Below are 27,429 nucleotides of genomic sequence, written 5' to 3'. Positions count from 1 at the left end.
CTATTGTGGAAGATTGATGAAAAAACAGTGCAATTCCTCAATTTGCAAATTAGTCTACAAGAAGAAGAGTTTAATAAGACTCGTGGCCACTCGTGGCCACTTATTACAATTAGAAGAAAAGAGGTTTAACCTTAAACTACGTAGAGGGTTCTTTACTGTAAGAGCGGCAAGGATGTGGAATTCCCTTCCACAGGCGGTGGTCTCAGCGGGGAGCATTGATAGCTTCAAGAAACTATTAGATAATCACCTGAATGACCGCAATATACAGGGATATGTAATGTAATACTGACACATAATCACACACATAGGTTGGACTTGATGGACTTGTGTCTTTTTTCAACCTCACCTACTATGTAACTATGTAACTAAGATAAACTGGTTACTAAAACCTTTTTCAAACAAGTAGACACCAATAGTTACTTATCCTTAGACAGTTGCCATCATAAAACATGGCTATATAATATACCGAAAGGACAATTTGTCCGAATTAAAAGGAATTGTACTAGTGAAAAAGACTACAAGGAACAGGCTGAACTAATTGGGTCCAGGTTCAGAGAGAAGGGATATGAACCCACTTGGATTAACAAACAAATAGAAGAAGTTAACAACACGGATAGGACCAAGATGTTAGAAAAATACCCCAAAAGAATACTCCATCAAGAAGCACCGAGTCTCATCTTAGATTATAATACACAACACAAACAGGTATCACGAATCATCCAATGACATTGGCACATCCTCAAAAATGACAAAGATCTGAGCAAAATATTACCTGAACAACCGAATATCATATTCAAAAAAGCACCAACCATCAGAAATATGGTAGTCAAATCAGTCATTGAACCCCCACAACAAGTGTCATACTCCTTCTTTTCAGGCAAAGGCTTTTACCCGTGCAGAAACTGCTTTGCGTGTAGACACGCTCAGAAGTTTCAGGGTAAAAGAAAGAAATTTACCTGCACCACAACACAGGAAACACACAAAATTAAGCATTTTGTAAGCTGTCACACGGAGGGGGTGGTGTACGTTCTCCAGTGTAGCTGCCGACTACAATATGTAGGATGGACCAAGAGAGCCCTTAAAGTAAGGATTAAGGAGCACATTCAAAATATCAAGAAAGGTAACCCCAAGCATAATGTATCAAAACATTTTGCTATAGCACACAATCAAGGCCCCTCACAACTACAATTTTGGGGGATCGAGAAATATAAGGGTTCATGGAGAGGGAGCCACAAAATCAGAAATATAAGTCAAAGGGAGTCATTTTGGATACACACTCTACGTACACTTACACCCAGAGGAATGAACGTAGAGTTCGACTTAAATTGTTTTTTAAGTAATTTTTAATATTTTTAAATATTTTTTAATATTTTTAATTATTAACTGTCGATAATTTTGGAATTATTATTATCATTATTTTTAATAATTCTTAGTAATGTTCTAAATGTTCAATAATTCATAATGGTTTCTGGATAAGGCTTGATAATTATTTCAATATATCTCCTTACTAGCATTATTTTATCAAAAGGAGATATTCACGTTAACTAGTAAACATTGATATATATTCAATTTATTTTTAGCCCAATTTTAACTTCAATTTAATCGTATGAAAGATAACTAAGTTACCATGAAAAAGATATGCAGTATATACCTATAAATATATATGAAATTGTCAAATGAGTGTAGAGACATCTCCTTGGCAACTCAGGTTACGACGGGTGCCCCTGTTGCAATTTACCTCATAGATCATATAATATATACCTAAAATTTAACACCGTTGCGTACAGCAACATGGCGGATCACAAATAATTTTAACCAACCAAAAAAATGGCCGCCATCCGTGTAAACCCATTATAATAGAGGTAATCACACACTGGTAAAATATTAGCAACTACAAGAAAATGGCCGACACACAATGTTGGAAACACTTTCATATTAGGTCCATATACCAATGGAACAGTCCCATAGTTTATTAGTACTTCCCTTGTGCTAACCGGATTGATCAATACCATATAAGTTTAAGGATAGCACAGTTTTTAATCATACACACTAGCGAGTATTGTCTAGCTTGATCCTCTTAAACATGGCCGCTGTTCCACACAAATTGCCACCTGCAAGATGGCCGCGATGATAGGAATACATCCGACCACAACAAAAATGGCCGCTAAAACATTTCCGGAAACTCAATATAAATGACATCCCTCTCTGGCCAATCCGGTTCCCCAGATGAAGTCAAGAGCGGTGACGTAACGCGTAGGGCATGGCAGAGAGCAGACGTAACCGGAAGTCAGTAAGGAGGCGCCTCGGACGCCGCTCCAGATTTTTTTATGCTGTACATGCTGTTTTAAGATGTTTTTAATGTAAGAGACCACGATTATTACCTAATAAATAGCACTTTGTTCAATATACTACACCATTGGAGGCCTCTCTCTCTCCCTTCACTGTCTATTCCACCGTATTGGTGGAGCCCGAGGTGGGCAACCCCCCCCTTCCCCCTCCCCCCTCCTCTCTATTTTCACAGGCAGGTGTATACCGGGAGGATAATCCAACCATTTGAGACACATCACCCGGATTACCGATGAACTGCATTACACAGGACCCTCCACAGCAGACATTTTGATGCTTATATTTGCTTTTTTAAGGTGAGAGGTTAGAGAGCCCGGGTTCACCGGAGCCCCCCATCAAAAGATCATCATCTGTGTCGTCCCACATACTTGATCCCAGATACATTTACACACCATTATGAACTTTTTATTTAAGAAGAGATTATTATGAACTTCTCATTTATGAACTTTTTATTCATAAGGAGTATTTGTGTCACTAGCACACTTGGACTATTTTGTTGAATATTGTGTGTGTTTATTCACATTGGTGCTTATTCACAGTTGATGTTTATGTCACCACAGTTACTATAGCTACACTTTAAAGGTCACATCATCGTCACCTATGTATGTGATAGATTTGAAGCGCGAAGTCCTTCCACTGTTTTTATTCTGTTGAGTGTAGTGTGAACACTTTTGATTTCGCTGCAGTCCCTAGAGACATCATCACCATACAGGCACGTGTATTATTTTATTTGTTTTGTTTATTCATCTATTCACCTTAATCTTATTTTAGATTTAGACACATTCCTTCACTCTACATAGCGCGAGGGACACCATCACATTTACTTACCGTATATACTCCGAGTTTTTCAGCACATGTTTTTGTGCTGAAAATGCCCCTCTCAGCTTATACTCTGAACCGAATTTGGGGTCCCGTATCTCGGGGCCACTTGGTGCTAGGAACCCCAAATTTGGTGTGCAAACCCAGTGGAACTAGCACTACAACATATCCAACATATCCAAAGCTGGGGTTCCTAGCACTAAGTGGTCCCGAGATACGGGGCATCAAAGTCGGTTTGGAAAATATCATTCGCTGCAGAAAAGTGCTTGACATTTTCCAATCCGAATTTGGGGCCCTGTATCTCGGGGCCACTTGGTACTAGGAACCCCAGCTTTGGATATGTTGGATATGTTGTAGTGCTAGTTCCACTGGGTTTGCACACCAAATTTGGGGTTCCTAGCACCAAGTGGCCCCGAGATACAGGGCCCCAAAGTCAGTCAACTGTGTCCATCTGCAGCAATGTCATTTCGGCACCCTTTGGGTCCAGAGACCCCAAATTTTGGCTGCAGCTAGGGGGCATCTAGGAACCCTTAACTACTGAGTTTGAAGTTTGGGGGACCTATGGCTGCAAATGGGAACAGTGAGGCATGCAAATGGGCATTGTTGACCCTCTTTTCCACTTACAGTAGCTGCGCATTTCTTACCCTAGGCTTATACTCGAGTCAATAAGTTTTCCCAATTTTTTGTGGTAAAATTAGGTGCCTCGGCTTATATTCAGGTTGGCTTATACTCGAGTATATACGGTACCTCCTCATAAAAAGAAATTAGGTTTGTTTGACAACTTCTGTCTTTCATGAATCCATGCTGTCTCTTGCTTAAAATATTTTTTCCAGCAAGAACTCGTCTATGTTGTCTTTTATTAAACTCTCCAGTATCTTACCGACTATAGAAGTTAAACTAACAGATCTATAGTTACTTGGTAAAAACTTTGATCCCTTTTTAAATATGGGCACCACATTGGCCCTACGCCAATCCAGTGGTACCATTCCAGTCATTAACGAGTCCCTAAATATTAGAAACAATGGCCTTGAAATGACAGAGCTCAATTCTTTTAGGATCCGTGGGTGGATGCCATCTGGTCAGTCCAGGTGCTTTATCCACCTTTGTTCTGTCTAAATATTTCTGGACCATATCACTTTTGAGCCATTGTGTATCGTAGTAACATAGTTAGTAAGGTTGAATAAAGACACCAGTCCATCCAGTTCAACCTGAGTGAGTGTGCATGTCTACAATTTATTTATTTAAGGTACTCATATAGTGCCGTCAATTTATGCAGCGCTCCACACATACATCGCACACTCACATCGGTCCCTACTCTCAAGGAGCTTACAATCCAAGGTCCCCAACTCACATTCATATACTAGGGCCAATTTTTGGACAGAAGCCAATTAACCTACCAGCATGTCTTTGGAGTGTGGGAGGAAACCCACGCAGGCACAGGGAGAACATGCAAACTCCAGGCAGGTAGTGTCATGATTGGGATTCGAACCAGCGACCCTTTTTACTGCTAGGTGAGAGTGCTACCCACTACATCATTACCACCCCTATTATGGACATGAGCTCCCCCATGCTCCTTTGTATACACAGAGCTGAAGAAAGTATTTAATAAAATTGCCTTCTCTTTGTCCCAAGTCACCCACTCTAGATTATTTTGTAAAGGGCCTACATGCTCAGCTCTCCAATTCAATCTAGTCTTCCCACTGACCAAGTATAGAAAAAGTCCAAAGGATTGCTGCACTTAAAATATTTAATAACCAATAATTCAAGGAATGACATGATCAGATGTTTGAAGATTTCCTTTTCGGGCTCACAAGCTTACGTCCTTCGTCAGATCAAAAACACATCTAACTCTTCAGATGAATTCATGAGAATTTAAACACTTTATATATAGATTGCAGTTATTGTTTTTGCATATACAGTATATATATATCTATAGATCTATCTATATATATATATATATATATATATATATATATATATATATATATAGTGGGGATGGAAAGTATTCAGACCCCCTTAAATTTTTCACTCTTTGTTATATTGCAGCAATTTGCTAAAATCATTTAAGTTCATTTTTTTTCCTCATTAATGTACACACAGCACCCCATATTGACAGAAAAACACAGAATTGTTGACATTTTTGCAGATTTATTAAAAAAGAAAAAACTGAAATATCACATGGTCCTAAGTATTCAGACCCTTTGCTGTGACACTCATATATTTAACTCAGGTGCTGTCCGTTTCTTCTGATCATCCTTGAGATGGTTCAACACCTTCATTTGAGTCCAGCTGTGTTTGATTATACTGATTGGACTTGATTAGGAAAGCTACACACCTGTCTATATAAGACCTTACAGCTCGCAATGCATGTCAGAGTAAGTGAGAATCATGAGGTCAAAGGAACTGCCTGAAGAGCTCAGAGACAGAATTGTTGCAAGGCACTGATCTGGTCAAGGTTACAAAAAATGTATGTTGCACTTAAGGTTCCTAAGAGCACAGTGGCCTCCATAATGCTTAAATGGAAGATGTTTGGGACGACCAGAACCCTTCCTAGAGCTGGCCGTCCGACAAAACTGAGCTATCGGGGGAGAAGAGCCTTGGTGAGAGAGGTAAAGAAGAACCCAAAGATCACTGCGGCTGAGCTCCAGAGATGCAGTCGAGAGATGGGAGAAAGTTGTAGAAAGTCAACCATCACTGCAGCCCTCCACCAGTCGGGGCTTTATAGCAGAGTGGCCTGACAGAAGCCTCTCCTCAGTGCAAGACACATGAAAGCCCGCATGGAGTTTGCTAAAAAACACCTGAAGGATCCAAGATGGTGAGAAATAAGATTCTTTGGTCTGATGAGACCAAGATAGAACTTTTTGGCCTTAATTCTAAGCGGTATGTGTGGAGAAAACCAGGCACTGCTCATCGCCTGTCCAATACAGTCCCAACAGTGAAGCATGGTGGTGGCAGCATTATGCTGTGGGGGTGTTTTTCAGCTGCAGAGACAGGGGGACTGGTTGCAATCGAGGGAAAGATGAATGCGGCCAAGTACAGGGATATCCTGGACGAAAACCTTCTCCAGAGTGCTCAGGACCTCAGACTGGGCCGAAGGTTTACCTTCCAACAAGACAATGGCCCTAAGCACACAGCTAAAATAATGAAGGAGTGGCTTCACAACAAGTCCATGACTGTTCTTGAATGGCCCAGCCAGAGCCCTGACTTAAACTCAATTGAGCATCTCTGGAGAGACCTAAAAATGGCTGTCCACCAACGTTTACCATCCAACCTGACAGAACTGGAGAGGATCTGCAAGGAGGAATGGCAGAGGATCCCCAAATCCAGGTGTGAAAAACTTGTTGCATCTTTCCTAAAAAGACTCATGGCTGTATTAGATCAAAAGCGTGCTTCTACTAAATACTGAGCAAAGGGTCTGAATACTTAGGACCATGTAATATTTCAGTTTTTCTTTTTTAATAAATCTGCAAAAATGTCAACAATTCTGTGTTTTTCTGTCAATATGGGGTGCTGTGTGTACATTAATGAGGAAAAAAATGAACTTAAAAGATTTTAGTAAATGGCTGCAATATAACAAAGAGTGAAAAATTTAAGGGGGTCTGAAAACTTTCCCCACTGTATATATATATATATATATACATGCAACAACAATAACTGCAATCTAAGGCATCAAGTAGTGTCAATTAAACATCAAGACACATTCTTCTTCAGAAACAGGATCCAACAAACCCAGGTAGGCACGTTCATTCTCTAAAAGGCAAGAGCTAAACAAGTTCTGTGATGGGTCTGAGGAACGTCCTTACAGTACCTTGTCTGGTAACTTTCACCTCTACCTTACGTACCTTACCATCATCTCCAGGAATGGTCTTTACAATGAGCCCTTGGGCCATTCAGTTCTTTCAAATTGCTGGTCTTGGAGCAGAACAAGATCTCTAACTTGGAGATTAGGTTTCAGACATTGCCATTTTCTGCGCCCTTGCAGAAGAGAAAGGTACTACATCTTTAAATGATTGCATAAGCAGTTGGCGAGGTGTTGTACTTGCTTCTATTATTCACAAGATAGATTTCATGCTTTAAAGTATCCAAGTGAAACTAAAACAGACCCAAGCTTCTGGGTAAAAAGAGTAGTTTGAGTAATGATGGTTGGGGACTATGATTCATTGTCTGGATCAAGAATCTCAACTGTAGTTTCTTCTGCATGATCCAACAGGAATTCAGGTCCTGTTAACAAGAAGAGTTTGCAAATACACTTGCAGACACTGGCCTGGAGGCATGACTTGAATTTGGATGAAGCTTGTTTACGATTGTTTGGAAGTCTGACTCTTGTAACACGAAGAGGTAATGGTGCAACCTGTTAGATTTATCTTTGAAAAATTCATTGTCCATTATTGTGATGAACTCTCTATCTTCAACTGACAAGGCTAATCTGTTGTCATCACGTGTAGTACAAAACACTGTACTACCAAAGTTGTCATCACAGGGGATGGGAGTAACATACCTGGAGATACCTGGATGATGTCAAGAGACTTCTCCTTTACTTCATAATTAGAGTTGGTCAAACAGTTTGAGCCAAGCAAAAGTTCATTGCTTGTTCTTGTGGGGCACTCGGCAGGATGTTCGCCCGCCGAGCACCCCACAATGCACTATGCACTGCACAGTGCATGTTAAGCCCTGATTGGGCAAAGCTTTGCCCAATCAGGGCACACTGAATAGCTGGTTGTTAAGAAGTGGGCCGGGAAGCCGTCTGCATCATCCTTTACAATGGATGAGTCATCGTCTGTCAATGGGCCTACCCACCGACAGCTGAATAAAAAAAAATTGCAGGAAATAGAAAAATGTTTAAAAAAAAACAGCGTGGGGTCCCCCCCAATCCATACCAGGCCCTTAGGTCTAGGATTTTGAGGAGAACCCCCAAACCAAAATTAAAAAAAATTCCATACCATACTCTTATCAGAGCATGCAGCGTGGCAGGCCAGGAAAGGGGGGGATGTACAAGCATCCTCCCTCCTGTACCAAAGCAGTCCACATGCCCTCAACATGGGGGGGTGCTTTGGACCAGGGGGTCTATACCGCCCCTGCTCCAAAGCACCTTGTCCCCATGTTGATGCAGACAAGGGCCTCTTTCCCCCCAACCCTGGGCTGTGGTTGTGGGGGTTTGCAGGCAGAAGGCTTACTGGAATCTGTAAGGCCCCTTTAACAAGGGGTCCCCCAGATCCCACCCCCCATGTGAATGAGAATTGGGTACATTGTACCTCTACCCATTCACCAAAAAGAAAATGTCAAAGTTACATAGTTACATAGTAGGCGAGGTTGAAAAAAGACAGAAGTCCATCAAGTCCAACCTATGTGTGTGATTTTATGTCAGTATAACATTGTATTTCCCTGTATGTTGTGGTCATTCAGGTGCTTATTAGGGAAGAGCCGAACACCCCCCTGTTCGGTTCGCACCAGAACATGTGAACAGACACCGTTAAAGTCTATGGGACTCGACCATGAATAATCAAAAGTGCTAATTTTAAAGGCTTATATGCAAGTTATTTTCAAAAAGCATTGATACATGTCCCCCAGGGCAGTACCCGGGCCCCCATGCCATTTTTATGGCCAATAACTTGCATATAAGCCTTCAAAATGGGCACTTTTGATTTTTCAAGTTTGGGTCCCATAGACTTTAATAGGGTTTGGAGTTGGATCTGAACTTTTGCAATTTTGGAGAGTTCTGGCAATCAGATGTGTTCCCATAGAAGAATATGTGCCTGCCATTCGCACTGCATTGCCTAGAAAACGCACACGTTTTTTGGGCAATGTACGAATGTAACGGATATATGTGAACCAGACTGATTGAAAATAATCGATTTTAAAATGTTCTGCAAATCGAATGCAGTGTAAGCCGCATCCAATTCACATAGGTGTGAACCCAGCCTCAGTGTGCAACAGCCCCACTCAGCCCCCCTAACACTTACCTTAGGTCCCTCTCTGTCCAGCTATGTCCATGACTGTCTCAGCTCTCTGAGAGTCTCCCTCCTGATTGTCTGAGACACAGCAGCGGCGCCATTGGCTGCCGCTGCTGTCAATCAACATCAGCTAGCAAATCAGGAGAGAGAGGGGTAAGGGCCAGGTTAGGGCTCCGTGTCTGAATTGACACAGGGAGTTGTGAATAAAAGAAAAAAATGCAGCGCTTATATGTATATAAAATATGACAGTATAAATTGTGACCAAATATACCACAAAGTGAAAATAAACATATAATGTCCACCAAGTAAAAGAAGATATATAATGTACAATAGTTCAAAAGAGTCCTGGCATCAGTTAATTTTGTCAGTAAATGGACATCTCGAAAACATCAATGGGACAAATGGCATCAATTGGAAACATAGTGCAAAAAGAATCTTGTAAAAGGAGACTTATGAAAAGAACCACCACCTATTGTATGAAGGCTTACTGGAAAAGGGGCTTATACCTCTTAAGTCAAACAGGCTTATGGTGATAAACACTGTAGAGCAGAAGACCATCAGGAATCCAGACAGATTTTTAAATGATACTGGTCGGCAGCCAGTTCACAGCGTACATGCAAATGACGTTCAAAATTGAAGGAAGAAGGGCCAGAGGATGTCATTTTGCTCACATATTGAAACCAAAAATCAAAGAAAGGTTTCATATTGTGTGATATCGTTTAAAATTCATTTATTAAAAAAGTGTAACAATGGAACACTCACATTTCAGAAGTGCATAAAAATCTCATATAAAGGCATGAAAAGGCGCAGTGATGTTGGCAGAAGTCGACCTGACGTGTGTCGTCTGATTAGACGTCATCTGGGGTATGAGCTACTGCTAACAACCGCGCGTTTAAATAGGCTATGTGGCCCCAAATTAGATTAATTGTTGACCGGAAGTTCCGGTATGAATTTGCGTCATTTCCGATTTATTCAGAAATTAATTTAATCTGAACAGAGATTATATTAAAAATTGGGTCACTTAAATTGAATTGAAGTGTACCGCAGGAATCCTACAACACTAGAAAATATTTGAAAACCATTCATATATTAAATAAAAGAGTGTGCGGTCCGCACCTCAATGTGGCTCTCACGGCTTCCTGCTCCAAGCTTACTGTAGTGTGCATACAGTGGAAAAGAAACGAAAACCCAAGCCTCACTCTAGATTGTAAATAGCCCACATCACTTCCTCTTCGTCGGACCCAGAAATGGGTGCGCGTCAAGCCTCATGTTGAAAAATGACACGTGGATGGAAGTCACATAGTAAACGCGGTGACCTCAACTACGTCGTAATTGTATGGCGGCCTCTCGGTAACACTTTAATGACAAGTAAAGCCGGGGAAGTGAATATGGATAATTCCAAATAGTCGCCGGTATCAGGTATCACGTCTAATTGGAGCCACACAAGCCATACATATACATAGTCAATATAATTAGCAGAGAGAATGCACTAACACAGTTAAGCAAAAGCACACTCTGTCTACATTAAACCAATGTCCAGAACACTGTATATATATCTAAAAATGTATACCTCCATAGAAATGGTATAATATCAAAGGTAACTAAATACAAAAAATTAAAAAGATATGTAAAAAAGGTGTGGCCTGGCCCCCTAAGACCAACTTCTAAAAAATTATTTCAAATAAATAAAAATAAAAATAAGGTATTAATTACATAGTGATAACTGATATCATGCTCTGTTAATAAAAGCATTAATATCCCACTCCACATTCATCCCGAATGGGGAGTGGGATTTTAATTTGTATACCCAATACGTTTCAAGTCTAGATACACTCCTAGTAGTAGCACCCCCCAGGGTGGGATAAACCTATCAATAACAAGAAACTCTGTGCCTTTAGGGCCTCGATTATGAAATTGATGGTAATCTTGAGGAACAGTATGTTTAATACTTCCATTTTTAATCAGCCCCGGAAGATTTTACCCCCTTCCTGACCAGAGAACTTTTTGCGATTCAGCACTGCGTCACTTTAACTGACAATTGTGCGGCCGTGTGACGTTACACCAAAACAAAATTGACGTCCTTTTTTTCCCACAAATAGAGCTTTCTTTTGGTGGTATTTGATCACCGCAGTTTTTATTTTTTGCGCTATAAACAAAAAAAGAGCGACAATTTTGAAAAAAAAGTAATATTTTTAACTTTTTGCTATAATAAATATCCTCAAAAAATATATAAAAAAACAAATTTCTTTCTTAGTTTAGGCTGATATGTATTCTTCTACATATTTTTTGTAAAAAAAACGCAATAAGCGTATATTGATTGGTTTGCGCAAAAGAGTCTACAAAATAGGGGATAGATTTATGGCATTATTTTTATTATTATTTTTTTTTATTAGTAATGGCAGCGATCTGCAATCTTTATCGTGACTGCGACATTATGGCGGACACATCGGACACTTTTGAAACTATTTTGGGACCATTGTCATTTATACAAAGATCATTGCTATAAAAATGCACTGATTACTGTGTAAATGATACTGGCAGGGAAGGGGTGAAACACTAGGGGGCGATCAAGGGGTTAAGTATGTCCTAGGGAGTGATTCTAACTGTGGGGGGAATGGGCTACCACTGACATGATAGCGATCACTGCTCCCGATGACAGGGAGCAGTAGATCCCTGTCATGTCACTAGGCAGAACAGGGAAATGCCTTGTTTACATCTCCCTGTTCTGTCTCTCCGTGACACGATCGTGGGACACCGGCGGACATAGAGTCTGCGGGACCCTCAGGCATGGTCGTGCTGTACACGATGAGTGCACACGCACCCAGCCGTCCACTACCCCACCATACAGGTACACCCATTTGCCCACCGCTGCCATTGTGCCGACATATATTGGCGTGCAGCGGTTGGCAAGTGGTTAATATGCTCAGCCACCCTAGTGGTAAACTAATGTATGGTGTGACCAATGTATTGCTTGCCACGAGGACAGGTCAATAAATACACAATGTTAGTAGTGGCACACGTACAAAAGTGTTTAATAGGATATATACGTTTAGTAATTGTAGATGTAAATCGCATGTCTTCGGCGTATATATTGAACATACAGACAGCGCATTTCTTACATGGGTAATACCCAATCAAATTGTGGAAAAAAGATGCTCGAACAGGCGGATTAATAACATTAGGAGCGATCTTACTTCTCAAAGAGGGAGCTCCTTTGTAAATTACTTTTGGTGTATAATAAAGCCACGTCTGCTATGGCCCATGATATAATCCGCACCCACGTTCATTGACTCTAGCAACTTGATGGTATCTCTGGTGTCTTTGAGATATGAGGGGGTGTTACGGACGAGGGGTTGAAGAAAAAAAACAATGTATTTACCGATCCTAGAGGTGATAGAATCAATCCCACTAATGATTGGAAATCCCAGGGGGTGTAGTGGGTCTTTGTGAATTTTTCGGTAAATAATACATTACTGGAATGCTGGGTGCTAGAGGGACAAGAAACAACTGTTCTTTTTTGTTTAATATCTGTTAATCAAAACCTTTCTGGACAAGAGTGATGAGTTCTTGCTTGAATTTAAATGTAGGGTCATGAGGCAATTCCCTATAAGTGTCGTGATCACTCAAAATTCTATGCATTTCACTGACATAATCAGTCTTATCTAATACCACAATAACGCCGCCCTTGTCGGCAGGGCTGATCACCACATCTTTCTGTTCACATAGAGACTTAAGGCCCAAATTGGACAAGGAATTACCCTGGGTCCTTTTGAGTGGTAGACAAGCCAGATCCTTCAGAACTAGATTCCTAAACATACTAATAGCGGGAGCCACTTGAGTAGGGGGATTAAAAAGGGACAGATTTGACAGTCCAGTATGAACTGTTCCTAACGTGGCTGCTCTAGCCACATTTCTGTAAGGATTAGAAATTAGATACCTTTGAATATTTATTTTTGTAATATACTTATGTATGTTGATTAATGTATTAAAATTTATTGAGTTTCCTTGGAGGGAATGGACACAGGGAGCTGTGACTAGGCTCGGGTGCCCCCATAACAAGCTGCACTGAACAGGAGGGAGGGGCCAGAATCAAATAAGAGGGACCCAAGAAGAGGGGGATCTGGGCTGCTCTGTGCAAATCCACTGCAACAAAGCAGGTAAGTATAATATGTTTGTTATTTTTATAGAAAAAAAAGCTAGACTTTACAATCACTTTAATGCATTCCTTGCATTAAGGTAAAAAATGTTTTATATAGGATCCATTGGCTCTTGCTGCTGTCTATCAAATGCAGTGAGGAGGAAGTGGGAGACGAGGCTAAGCCCCGCTGTCTGTGTCTATAGAGTGCGGCTCCATAGACACACAGCTTGGGAGCGAGCAGGCACTGTATGCCCTAATAGCAAACAGCTTACTATGGGGACACATGAAGAAGAGAAGGATTAACATCACTGTTGGGGGACCCAAGAAGAGGAAGATCGGGGCCACTCTGTGCAATACTATTGAACAGGGCAGGTGAGTATAACGTTTGTTATTTTAATTGGAAAAAGAAAACAACCTTTAGTAAAACGTAAGAAAGGCTACATTATAGGAAGAAGCTGCCCAAGCTTGAGCACAGGCAGAGCTCAAGTAGAAAATAAAGCTGCCCAGGCAGGAGCACAAGTTGTCCAAGCACAAGTGCAGGCAAAAGCCCAACAAGTATTTTAGAAGGTGAAAGGGAAAGCAACAGACATAGCCAAGCTCAGAGCCTTGCATAATCTTGACAACCTCTGATGACAATGCAGGATGAACCCTGAAATTCATCCTATACCAGAACAATGACAAACACATTTGTACTGGATGGTTTAAATCCTGCACACTATCCCTCAGTAGATTTGCCAGCAGAAGAAGGTACAGCAATCAGCCATACAGGCACCCTGGCAGATTGAATACTTCACTTCCCAATTCACCCTTTGCAGTATTAATAGTGCCATAGCAGATCCCCTTAAACCTCCAGATGCCTTCACCTGGACTGAACCATCTGCTACTCCATCTTCTCCTCTAACACCTAAACATCAGATATAAAATCAAGGAAAAACAAAAAGCTCCTCTTCTGCCAACATGTAGCAACTCGGTGACTCCAATGCTATAGGGTGTTGGCATCCAATGGAGCTCACCCGGCCCACTGAAAGTGACTGGTGGAAAGAATAGCCCAGCCCAGTCACCATGTATGGAGGATCAACTTTAGGTTGTCTCCTTCCAACTCACATAAGCAAAATAGGAACAAATATTTAAAGCTGATTTCTAACTTTCTTTTCACTAGAACAGAATGGAATAATTAATCCCAGCATAGATCACACCTATGTTGTTCTGTTGTCGGCAGATACCCTGATATTCTGGGTTTAGTTGCGGCTTTTTATCATGTGACGCTCTGTATATCCTGCTGATAGATGCTGTCCCTTTCAAAGCCCCTTCCTGCAGCAGCTTGAGTCTAACACTACCCTTTGTAGTCTTTCAGACTCTGTAAATTATGTAATTTCCCTCTAAGCTCTGATGGTGGGTAGGATTGAATACATCCTAATTAGCATTCAGTCCCACTCAGTCACACCTACAGGAGGAGTCAAAAACCTCCTAAGTCCCGCCTCACAGATCACAGCATTATTTAAGAAGGAAACACCTTCATACACTGTTCTGAAAACTAACTGTGCTGCTGCTGGGCAGAATTGAATGGATCACAATTACAGTAGAATTCAATCCTGCCCAGTTAAATATGCCAATCAGTGTGAACAGGGAGAGTCCCACCCTTCAGATCCCAGAGCCCTGCTCTCTGTGAAGTGATTCATTTAAATATTATGGAAATGCCTTTATAGTAATCTCCCATAGCCCATCCTCTGTAGTCTTGTAGTAAGCCATTCTACGGCATGCTGCAAGACAGGAATGACACAGGAGGCGGTATGACACATTTACACCTTTCACCACCCACATGAAGGCCCAGAAACACCTACAGTAACCCTAGGACCCACTCACATCAACTCCCAGAACTGGTACAAATGACTCCCGTAGCCCCCATGATTGAGTGTTAGGGGTGGGTTGGGGTAGACTGGTTGCTGGCTAGTGAAGAGGGTTTTTTAGGGTTGGCATGGGAAAGGGTCTTCTGTGACTATGTGAAAGCTGAAAGCTAGAAAGAGAAAAAACGTAAAAAATGTATCTCAATAATCCAATAAAAGGCGTGCAAAGATTTTCATCCTAGATAATACTTGGGACCAAGGCGCCTGCTGGGTTTGCCAATTGAGTGCTATCACCCACTGTATAGAAACTAAATTAAGTGAGGAACAATCTCTCACATGGGGTGGAAACCTCAGGGATAGGAGCAAACAAAAGGCACATAGGCATAGTTAGGAATATATTAGAGTGAGTAGATCTAGTTGCAGCTTGCTGCCATAAAGGGCCAAGTACTTTACAGCTCCAAAAAGATATGGAGGAATGTACCATGGTCTGGGCACCCACGGAACACAAGCCTTACAATTCTTGGGGAGAGAATATCTGTCTAAATCAGCTTCCTATCGTAACATTGGAACCAGTTTCTGTGGAAGTGGGATTCATTAAGATATTGATCTTAAGAGTGAGCCGAACACCCCCCGGTTTGGTTCGCACCTAAACATGCGAACAGGCGAAGTCTATGGGACACGAACATGAAAAATCAAAAGTGCTAATTTTAAAGGCTTATATGCAAGTTAGTGTCATAAAAAAGTGTGTGAGGACCCGGGTTCTGCCCCAGGGGACATGTATCAATGCAAATCAATGCGTTTTGAAAACGGACGGTTTTTCGAAAGCAGCGATTTTAATAATGCTTAAAGTGAAACAATAAAAATGAAATATTCCTTTAAATATCATGCCTGGGGGGTGTATAGTATGCTTGTAATGTGGCATGGTTTTCCCTTGTATAAAACAGTACCATAGCAAAATGACATTTCTAAAGGAAAAAAGTAATTTAAAACTGATCGAGGCTGTAATGAATTGTCGGGTCTTCACAATATAGATGAAACTCATTGAAAAAAAATGGCATGGGTCACCCCCCAGTCCATTATGAATATTAACCGCTTGCCGACCAGCGCATGCCGATGTACAGAATGGAGCTGGTAGGTAAAAGGGCATACAGGTACGTCCCCTTTAAGAAGAGGTGTCTCCGGTGCGCACCCGCCGCGGTCTCCTTGACCGCGGCTCCCGTGGACTCGATGTCTGCTGGGTGCTCGCGATCGTGTCATGGAGAGCAAGAACGGGGAGATGCTTTTATAAACAAAGCATTTCCCCATTCTGCCTAGTGACAGGACAGAGATTACAGCTCTCTCTCATCGAGAGCAGTGATCACTGTCCTGTGTGTTAATGCCCAGACCCCTAATGGTTAGAATCACTCCCTAGGACACACTTAACCCCTTCACTGCCCCCTAGTGGTTAACCCCTTCACTGCCAGTGTCATTTACACAGTAATCAATGCATTTTTATAGCATTGATCGCTGTATAAATGACTATGGTCCCAAAATAGTGTCAAAAATGTCTGATGTGTTCGCCATAATGTCACAGTCCCATTACAAATCGCAGATCGCTGCCATTACTAATAAAATAAATAAATAAATAAAAATGCCATAAAACTATCCCCTATTTTGTAGACGCTATAAATTTTGCGCAAACCAATCAATATACGCTTATTAAAATATGTAGAAGAATATATATCGGCCTAAACTGAGGAAAAAAAAATGTTATATATATTTTGGGGGGATATATATTATAGCAAAAAGTAAAACAAATTGCAATTTTTTTCAAAATTGTCACTCTTTTTTTTGTTTATAGCGCAAAAAATAAAAACCGCAGAGGCGATCAAATACCACCAAAAGAAAGCTCTATTTGTGGGAAAAAAAGGACGTCAATTTTGTTTGGGTACAATGTCGCACGACCACGCAGTTAAAGCGATACATTGCCGAATCGCAAAAAGTGCTCTGGTCAGGAGGGGGGTAAAATCCTCCGGGGCTGATGTGGTTAAAGGGAACCCCGAACCAAAAATGTAAAAAAAAAATTGCAGGGGGTTCCCCCCAAAATCCATACCAGGCCCTTCGGGTCTGGTATGGATTTTAAGGGGAATCCTGTGCCAAAATTAAGAAAAAATGGCGTAGGGGTCCCCCCCAAAATCCATACCAGATCTGTATCTGAGCACGCAACCTGTAAGGCTGCAGTGAAAGAGGGGGGATGAGAGAGCACCCCCCTCCTGAACCATAGCAGGCCACATGCCCTCAACATCGGGATGGTGCTTTGGAGTAGCCCCCCAAAGCACCTAGTCCCCATGTTGATGGGGACAAGGGTCTCGTCCCACAACCCTTGCCCGGTGGTTGTGGGGGGCTGCGAATGGGGGGCTTATCAGAATCTGGAAGCTCCCTTTAACAAGGGGACCCCCAGATCCTGGCAGGAGACACTTTGGGACAAGTCCTTTATTTAAAAAAAAAAAAAAGGCCAACGATGTAGATCTAACTCACGCCGCCACGTGATGTCAGAGGAAGGCGGGTTGCCCAGTTACGTCACCGGGTGGCCCCGCCCTTAGTTATATAACAGCTGTCAACGCGAAGAAGCATCACTCGACAGGAGCCTCCCCTGGAGGTGGAGCTGTTGCGGCTTTTTTTTCTAGATTTACATTATTGTTTTATTTTTTGTTTTTTAAAAAAGGACTTGTCCCAAAGCGTCGCCTGTCTTTTTTACTATTTTTGACACTTTTTTGTGAAATGGTAGGGGTACAATGTACCCGTTACCAATTCACATGGGGGGAGGCCGGGATCTGGGGGTCCCCTTGTTAAAGGGGGCTTCCAGATTCCAATAAGCCCCCTGCCCGCAGACCCCCACAACCACCGGGCAAGGGCTGTGGGGATGAGGCCCTTGTCCCCATCAACATGGGGACAAGGTGCTTTGGGGGTTTACTCCAAAGCACCCTCCCCATGTTGAGGGCATGTGGCCTGGTAAGGTTCAGGGGGGCTCCACTGCCGCCATTTATTACTTACAAGCGCTTGATTACTTCTTAAAATGTAAGTGTGTTTCTTTTTTAATAAAATTCACATTTTTACGGAATTACACTATATGGCCCCTTTCTTTTCTATGTGGGGTATGTTCGAGGACGTCTCTAACCTCTACATGGAGAAGGCACCCCGGTGAGGCACCCCTAGGATTTCTTCTCCAGTGTATCATTGGGATCTCCTCTTCATTGCCAGGGGGCAATTTTTAAGCCTGTTTGACTCATACAGCATACGCTGTTTTTGGGTTCCAACCTTTCGGTAAGCCTCCATTCATATGGGTGGTGGTATTTGCACAAGCTTTGTTTTTCACATTAAATCCCTGAGAAGGCCTCCAAGACGGTATATTTTCTCCTGGTCTTCATCATCCACACCTTTGCCATTGGGCATTAAAGGCTTGTTTAGACCTATATAGCATATGCTATTTTTAGGTCCAATATCCATGGTACGCCTTCATTACTTTGGGGATTGTTTGACCACTATTTTTATAATATATCCACGTGGTGATTATCATTGTTTCACAATTAAGATGGACTTTTTTTCTATTGACAATGGACATTTATCATTATGAGAACGTTATATGTTGATACTCACATTTGTCATCTCACTTTTGTATAATTTACAGCGCTGCACTTATTTTATATATCTTATGGTTTACAGCAAAAATTCTATTTGCAGTGTCAGCGGCTTACACGTTTGAGTTAGTGCAAAGTTATTTTGTTTTTCTGTAAAGGTTCAGGGGGGCGCTCTCTTGTCCCCCCTCTTTTCCTGCAGCCTACCAGGTTGCGTGCTTGGATAAGGGTCTGGTATGGATTGTGGCAAGACCCCCATGCCATTTTTTTAAAAATGTTGGTGCAGGGTTCCCCTTAAAATCCATTCCAGATCTGAAGGGTCTGGTATGGATATTGGGGGGACCCCTACGCCTTTTTTTTAATTTGGCGCAGGGTTCCCCTTAATATCCATACCAGATCTGAAGGGCCTGGTATGGATTTTGGGGGGACCCCCACACATTTTTTTTTATATCTTTGGTTCAGGGTCCCCCTTAATATTCATACCAGACCCATACCATTTTTTCAATGCCTTTTTTCTACATTGCGGAGACCCGACAATTCATTACAGCCACGATTAGTTTTACTTTTTTTCCTTTAGAAATGTCATTTTGCTGTGGTACTGTTACTGGTACTGGTACTAAACACGGGAAAACTGCACCACTTTACAAGCATATTATAGACACTCCACAGGCATGATATTTAAAGGAATATTTCATTTTTATTGTTTCATTTTAAGCATTATTAACCAACTTCAATACCGGGCTATAGTCACATGACGTCCGCAGATGGCAGATGGGACCTCCCATCCTGGGCGGGCGTCATATGACGTCCTCGGCTTCTCACTGCTCCTGCGGGCCCCCGGGGGCCCACAGCTCGGCGATCGTGGATGAGGTGTGTCCCTCGGACACAGCCCATCCCAGATCCGTGTAAAGAGCCAATAAAAGATGGCTCTTTACCACGTGACCGGCTGGCCTGTCACATGTACTGTCTACATGCACGGCGCTCATGCATGCCCCTAGGGTGCATGCAGAGCGGTGATCGGGGACAAGGCTTGTCACCCTGACACAGCCCAACCCCGATCGCAGTAAAGAGCCAATGAAATTGGCTCTTTACCACATGACCAGCTGTGTCCAATCACAGAATGTCAACAAACCGCAGTAACAAGATGTTACCGGGTTCTCTTCCTCACACACCGATCATGTGTGAGAAGGAGATTGCGGTAACATCTTGTTACCGCTTAGTGTACACAAAACACACTGATTGCCCCCCTAATAAAGAGGACCTGTCACCAGCCATCAAAGTACCTGTCACCAGCCATCAAAGTACCTGTCATCACTCATCAAAGTACCTGTCACCACCCATCAAAGTACCCGAGTACCTGTCACAGTCCATCTGAGTACCTGAGTACCTGTCACAGCCCATCTGAGTAATCGAGTACCTGTCACAGCCCATCTGAGTACCCGAGTACCTGTCACAGCCCATCTGAGTACCCGAGTACCTGTCACAGTTCATCTGAGTACCCAAGTACATGAGTACCTGAGTACCTGTCACAGTCCATCTGAGTACCTGAGTATCTGAGTACCTGTCACAGTTCATCTGAGTACCCTAGTACCTGTCACAGTCCATCTGAGTACCCGAGTACCTGAGTACCTGTCGCAGCCCATATGATTACCTGAGTACCTGTCACAGCCCATCCGAGTACCCAAGTACCTGAGTACCTGTCACAGTTTATCTGAGTGCCCGAGTACCTGTCACAGTGCATCTGAGTACCTGTCACAGTTCATCTGAGTACCCGAGTACATGTGCACCTGTCACAGCCCATCTGAGTACCTGTCACAGTCCATCTGAGTACCTGAGTATCTGAGTACCTGTCACAGTTCATCTGAGTACCCGAGTACATGAGTACCTGAGTACCTGTCACAGTCCATCTGAGTACCTGAGTATCTGAGTACCTGTCACAGTTCATCTGAGTACCCTAGTACCTGTCACAGTCCATCTGAGTACCCGAGTACCTGAGTACCTGTCGCAGCCCATATGATTACCTGAGTACCTGTCACAGCCCATCCGAGTACCCAAGTACCTGAGTACCTGTCACAGTTTATCTGAGTGCCCGAGTACCTGTCACAGTGCATCTGAGTACCTGTCACAGTTCATCTGAGTACCCGAGTACATGTGCACCTGTCACAGCCCATCTGAGTACCTGTCACAGTCCATCTGAGTACCTGAGTATCTGAGTACCTGTCACAGTTCATCTGAGTATCCGAGTACCTGTCACAGTCCATCTGAGTACCCGAGTACCTGAGTACCTGTCGCAGCCCATATGATTACCTGAGTACCTGTCACAGCCCATCTGAGTACCCAAGTACCTGAGTACCTGTCACAGTTTATCTGAGTGCCCGAGTACCTGTCACAGTTCATCTGAGTACCTGAGTACATGTGCACCTGTCACAGCCCATCTGAGTATCTGTCACAGTTCATCTGAGTACCTGTCACAGTCCATCTGAGTACCTGTCACAGCCCATCTGAGTATTTGTCACCAGCCCATCAGAGTACCCGAGTGCCTATATGTAGCCCATCAGAGTACCCGAGTACTTGTCACCAGCCCATCAGAGTACCAGAGTACCTGTCACCAGACCATCAGAATACTGTACTATACTCAGGAGGAGTAGCAGAATGTGTTTTGGAGTGTCATTTTTGCTATATACATGCTTTGAGTTAGAAATATCTTATAAACTGACCACTTTGTGTAAAAAAAATAAGTTTTAATTTTATTTCCACTTTTTCCGAAGACTTTTTTAAATAAATGAACCGTTCAAAAGACTCACTATGCCTCATAGAATAGACATTGGGGTCTTTTTGTGGTTAATTCCACTGTCCTGGTGCTCCAGGGCATTCACAAATGTAATAGGTCGTTAGAAAATTAGAGGTGTAATTTATGCTCCTAGAACCCCTGACGGTGCTCCCTACATGTTGGACCTCTCTGTGTGGCCAGGCTGTGTAAAAGTCCCAAACATGTGGTATCGCCATACTCCAGGGGAGTAGCAGAATGTATTTTGGGGTGTAATTGGAAGTATGCATATGCTGTTTGTGAGAAATAACTTGTTAATTTGACAATTTTGTGAAAAAAAAAAATCTTAATTTTCCCAAGAATTGTGGGAAAAAATTACAACTTCAAAAAACTCACCATGCCTCTTACTAAATACCTTTGACTCTCTACTTTTCAAAAAGGGGTCATTTGGGGGGTATTTGTACTTTCCTGACATTTCAGAGCCTCAAGAAATGAGGCCGTCAGTGCATAATTTTCAATGATTTGCACTATAGCTTGTAGACTCTATAACTTTCACAGAGACTAAATAATATTCACTAATTTGGGTTATTTTTAGCAGATGTAGCAGTATAAATTTTGGCCCAAATGTATGAACAAAAATTACTTATTTGCAAAATTTTAGCATAGAATTTTAAAAAAAGTGTTTTTTTCAAAATTTTCGCTCTTTTTTCACTTATGTCGCAAAAAATGGTGATTAAATACCACCAAAATAAAGGTCTATTTGTATGAAAAAAATGATAACAATTTTGTTTGGGTACAGTGTTGCATGATTGAGTAATTTATAAATGTGCGGTTATTCCTAGATATAATCCACCCTATACTAGGTCAACCCCCACTGCGCCTTGGATAGTTCACCTAGATGATATTACACATCCGGTCAACACCACCTACCTATAGCTGCCACTTAACAAATAAGACAATAGTAAAATGGAATTTAAATCTGTACTGAGTGGTAAATAACAATCACCTCCCGTGACAAATTAAATTGTGGCGCTATGCCCAACGCATCTAATTCACCCCCTACGGTGAAAAATAGAAAATCTAACCACCACCTTTTTATTGGTGTATATCTACATGTAGTGCAACTCAACTTACACAAAAATTATTAATTTTTGTAAAAATATGTGCAATAAATAAGTATCTTAGTGATACCCCCACATCATATTCAGTAAAAAAATATTAAATTATAAACACCATAATAACTGATACATATCGTGACTCAGTGCTAATATTACACAGATGTTGCTATAAATAATTCCCTTGTGGTAAAAATTAATATACAGTCTATAAATGAGAGTGCAACAAATAGTGTCCGTGATAGTGATCAAAAACAGCATAAATTGTGCCACAGCAAGTCCTTCTGTTATAGGAATGTGAGTTCTTCTAATATACTCTTCCACCACACCTCAGTGTTCAGTGACCTCTCTCCCTATGGGCAGCCACTCACCAGCTCCTCATGCCTCCACTTTCGTATGAGGCTAAAAGGCATAGATGACTGTTGCTACTGGCAAGGGTTGAACCATGTCAAATCCAGGAGGCTCGTTCCATATAAAATTAGAAAAAACTCCCAATAGTGTAATAACGTAAAACACTTTAATGATTCACACTGCAAAATACACTTCAACAGTTCCACTCACATTGTGTATCAAACAAAATAGCACAGCAAACTCCACAGCAATCCGTCCAATGTAATATCAAACAGCAGCTAAGATCAACCTCCTAGGGGGTATGCGGTCACGGCGGACCCTCTAATTACGAGCGTTCAAAGTATCTCTCACCCTCTCACCGCTTGCTTCATAGATGGGTATAGCTGTCTCCCCCTCTCGGTTAACCGTGCAGCTAGCTTCTTCCTGTCACTAGTACGTGGTGTTATCCTTCTTACGGCCACGCCCCCAACATGTTTCGATACGCTTGTACCTTAATCATGGGATAGGCCGTTCTAGACATCCATCACTCCTTATATTCCCTCCTATCTCCAATAGAAATGAAGACGTCTTAGTGCGCGTGCGCACCTCTCTACCCAGAATCGAAAGTTGCCCGTCGGATAAAGACACCTTAGTGCGCGTGCGCACATCTCTATTCAGCGTCTGCGCTCTACGAGTGTCCCCGTGGGTGCAAACCCCCGCTGATCTCCATAGCACAAGCCACGGTGTAGCTGCATTAACTGGCACTGTGAGATCCCTACCATCCATCTCAATTTGTATATTTACATCCCGGAATGGTAGGCTATCGAACAGCGCTATTCCCCCTAACATGTCAATCGAAAGACGTATACTGTGCTTTCCACACATTAAAGCGGTACACATATATAAAACCATATATCAAACTTCACATCTCCATGTATAATAATCCCACTTATCAGCATATATGAGTTAAAACACACATCATGTGATATATTAAACATATTAAAAATAAAAATATTTTTATAAATAAAAATATTTGAAAACCGTTTAACCTGGTTGTGGTGAGGAAATTGATAAACATCAAAATAAAATATACTAAGTGTGTATAGAAAAACAGGAATGGCTGAACTAAATCCTTTAAAATCACCAACCTTAACCCTTAAAAAAGGATGGAGATTAATTAATCCTAAAATCTCTAAAATTGCTAATTGATCTGCAGCTATGATCACCAGTCAATTGATAACCACATTACTTATTTATAAAACATACAAGGTATATTAATATCTATAAAAATCTAAAATATTATTCCACTCATAGCAGCATGAATGAATATGTGGAATAACGAACCGTGTAGTCAATCTACCTACAGAATCTGTCTAAAAGTCATTTAAAAAACAGTTAAGGTCTAGCTCAATGTTGAGGCCTCTCGGCGCTAAAAAGCTTAAAGCGGAATATCCATTCCGTCTCTCTCCGTGATAGGTCCCTTACCCTGTTGGAACCCCTCCAGGACGGTTGGACCACATCGATCCCGCAAAATTGCAACAGAGAAGGGTCTTGTTTGTGTTTGACCTTAAAGTGCATGGATACGCTGTGATACTTATATCCATTTTTTATGTTGGTGAGGTGTTCACTAATGCGGATCTTCAACTGCCTTTTGGTCCTCCCAAAGTAATATAAGCCACAGGGACACCACATAAGGTATACCACATGTGTAGTGGTACACGTACTAAATTCATTAATATCAAACCTTTCCCCCTCTCTGTTGGTAACGCTGGTAATGCCTCTATTGCTGACCCTCACTGTTTTGCAACAAACACATTTCCTACAGCAGAAAAAACCTTTAAAATTAAAAGATAAGGTTCTCGGTTTTGGTGGGTCCAAAATCTTCTTCACTATCCGATCACCTATACTTGGGGCCTTCCTATAAATGAACCTTGGACATGTTGGTAGTATTCCTCCCAAGTGTTTATCTTTGCAAAGAATATACCAGTATTTTCTATAAATGTTCTCAATATCTTTATACTGGTGGTGAAAACCAGAGATGAAACTTAATTGATGTTGAGGATCCCCTCTTTGTATTTCTTTTTCTTTCAGGCACTGTTCCCTGGGGATATTGGCCACTTCTTGTACAATTTTAGTAAGCTCTTCATTTTTATACCCCTTCTGAATACATTTTTTCTTCAAAAAATCTGATTGGGACAAGTAATCCTCCATCTGAGTACAATTCTGACGGATCCGCAATAGCTGGCCTTTCGGGATATTCTTTATCCATGATGGATGGTGGCCACTAGCTACAAACAGGTAGCTGTTGCGGTCCGTCGGTTTAAAGTACACTTTAGTTTTTAACAAGTTGTTTATTTTCTCAATAGTAACATCTAAGAAATTTATTGATTCATCACTAATCAGGTATTCCAACCTGATATTATTCGTATTCCTATTCAGATGTTCAAGGAAAAGTTCCAAAGTATCCCTGGATCCCTCCCATATCAACAGGATATCATCAATGAACCTTCGATAGAAGATTAATTGAGGACTATAGGCATTGAACACTTGTCTATCTTCCCATTCAGACATAAACAGGTTGGCGAGGCTGGGGGCATACTTAGCCCCCATTGCCACGCCAACCTGCTGGGAGTAGAACTGCCCATCAAACCAGAAGTAATTGTGGGACATGCAGAAATCTAATGCATGTCCCACAAATTTCTTCTGGATAAAGGGGATGTCGAATTGGGCACTAAGTAAAAGGGACGACATCCCCTTTATCCAGAAGAAATTAAAAAAAAAAAAGTTTCTCACAAACTTTTATTTGTGTTTTTTTAGTGGGATTCCCTGAATATATTGTTATTAGTTGTCACATCTGACAGTTTGATATTTTTTAATTTTTTTATATTTTGGATTTTAAGCCTTTTTTTTAATTTAATGTTTGTATTTTTTCCAAGGCTGATCTTTGTTCAATGTTATTTTTATTTTTACTCCAGAATATTTTTGGGTGTGTTTTGTGTCAAGTTACCCCAACACCATTGATATCTTTTATTATTTAATCTCAAGGAGATTGTTTGTTGTTGGTGTCCCTTGTTCATTTCACATTGTATATTTGAAATGTACCTGAATCCTCACAAACAAACTGTCCTTTTTGAAGTAAAACACATAGGAGAGTATAATTCAAAACAAAAATCCTTTATTAAGGGATCAGAACCAAACAAAGAGGAAGGCAACACTGGATCAACAAGAGAAATTAGCGAAGCCTGGGACCCCCACGGCAGACATCAATTCTTCAACATCAAAATTGGTGGCCTGAGGAGTCCATATGTAAGGGAGGGCAGTCTGGTCCGGGATTCACAGAGACTTGGATAGCAGCAGATGACATCTGTGTCCGCAGGCTGTGGTACCACAAGAGGCTGCATTTTTTTGCCCAACAGACTGGATCCAGGGTCCTCACTGTCTGGTCTTCCTTTCACGCTTCATTCCCGGCTGTGGCTGTGCAGTTGGAGATGTGGCAGGAGGAGGAGTAGGACCTGGAGGAGGAGTAGGACCTGCAGGAGGAGGAGGAGGACCATCCCAAAGCTGTGTGTGAGGTGTAATTTGGCCCCTCATACCTTTCGCCAGAGCCTCCGATATGAGGGCCTCACACATGGCTTTTTGGCCCTCCTCCATCCTCTGCATTTTATAGGCTATGAATGCAGCAATGTTCTCCTGCCTGGTGTGTGGTGCTCCCAGGACCTCTGTAGCCCTCCAAAAGAATCTGATAGCCGCCTCCTCTAGGCCACTCGTCCTACTGCCACTTTCTGTTTTCAGGGGGGGTGGAGGGACCTTGATATCAGCCAGCCGGCTCGGCCCGGCCACCTCCTGGCTGAGACTTCCCTGTGTATGAAAAAGGGACATAGTTGTAATGTTTTGCATCATCAATCACAATCCTTAATTAGTACTCCCAACTAACATATAGTTCACATCATTGATTGGACAAGCAGAAATATTTAGAGGAATGCTATACCTGGCTCAATCTGGGCTCCTCCACATGCGGCCTGGAAGGCCCAGGTTGGGCGTCCGAAGCCTCAGCCGGGGGGGAAGGAAGCGTGGAAGGAAGACTGGAGAGGGATGGCCTGGGTTCAGTCTGGCCTGCCAGAAAGTGCAGCCTGTCGTAGTACAACATCCTGGGGACATAGATGTCACCTGCTGCTCCGGATCTCTGTGAATCCAGGACTTTATTGCGCTCCCTCAGATATGTGCTCCTCAGGCCACCAATGAAAATCTTTAAATAAGTGATGTCTGCCGTGGGGATCACCTGCTTCACAATTTCACACAATTGCTCCAGTGCTGCCTTCCTCTTTGCTTGGTTCTTGTAATGGGGGTGTTTAATCTCCCACAGACAGGGCAGCTCCCTTAGCATCTCTATGAATACTGAAATGAAGTCCTTATCTTTGAGTACCATATCCATGTTCACTGCAAGCCACAACACAAGACAAAGCCTAATGTCACACTAAACTCTCCTAATCTTGTTACAATATAGG

The sequence above is a fragment of the Aquarana catesbeiana genome, linkage group LG12 (assembly GCF_042186555.1).
Source record: "Aquarana catesbeiana isolate 2022-GZ linkage group LG12, ASM4218655v1, whole genome shotgun sequence".
NCBI classification, from domain to species: Eukaryota; Metazoa; Chordata; class Amphibia; order Anura; family Ranidae; genus Aquarana; species Aquarana catesbeiana.
The sequence above is the reverse complement of the archived record's forward strand: the minus strand, read 5'-3'. Positions refer to the sequence as shown.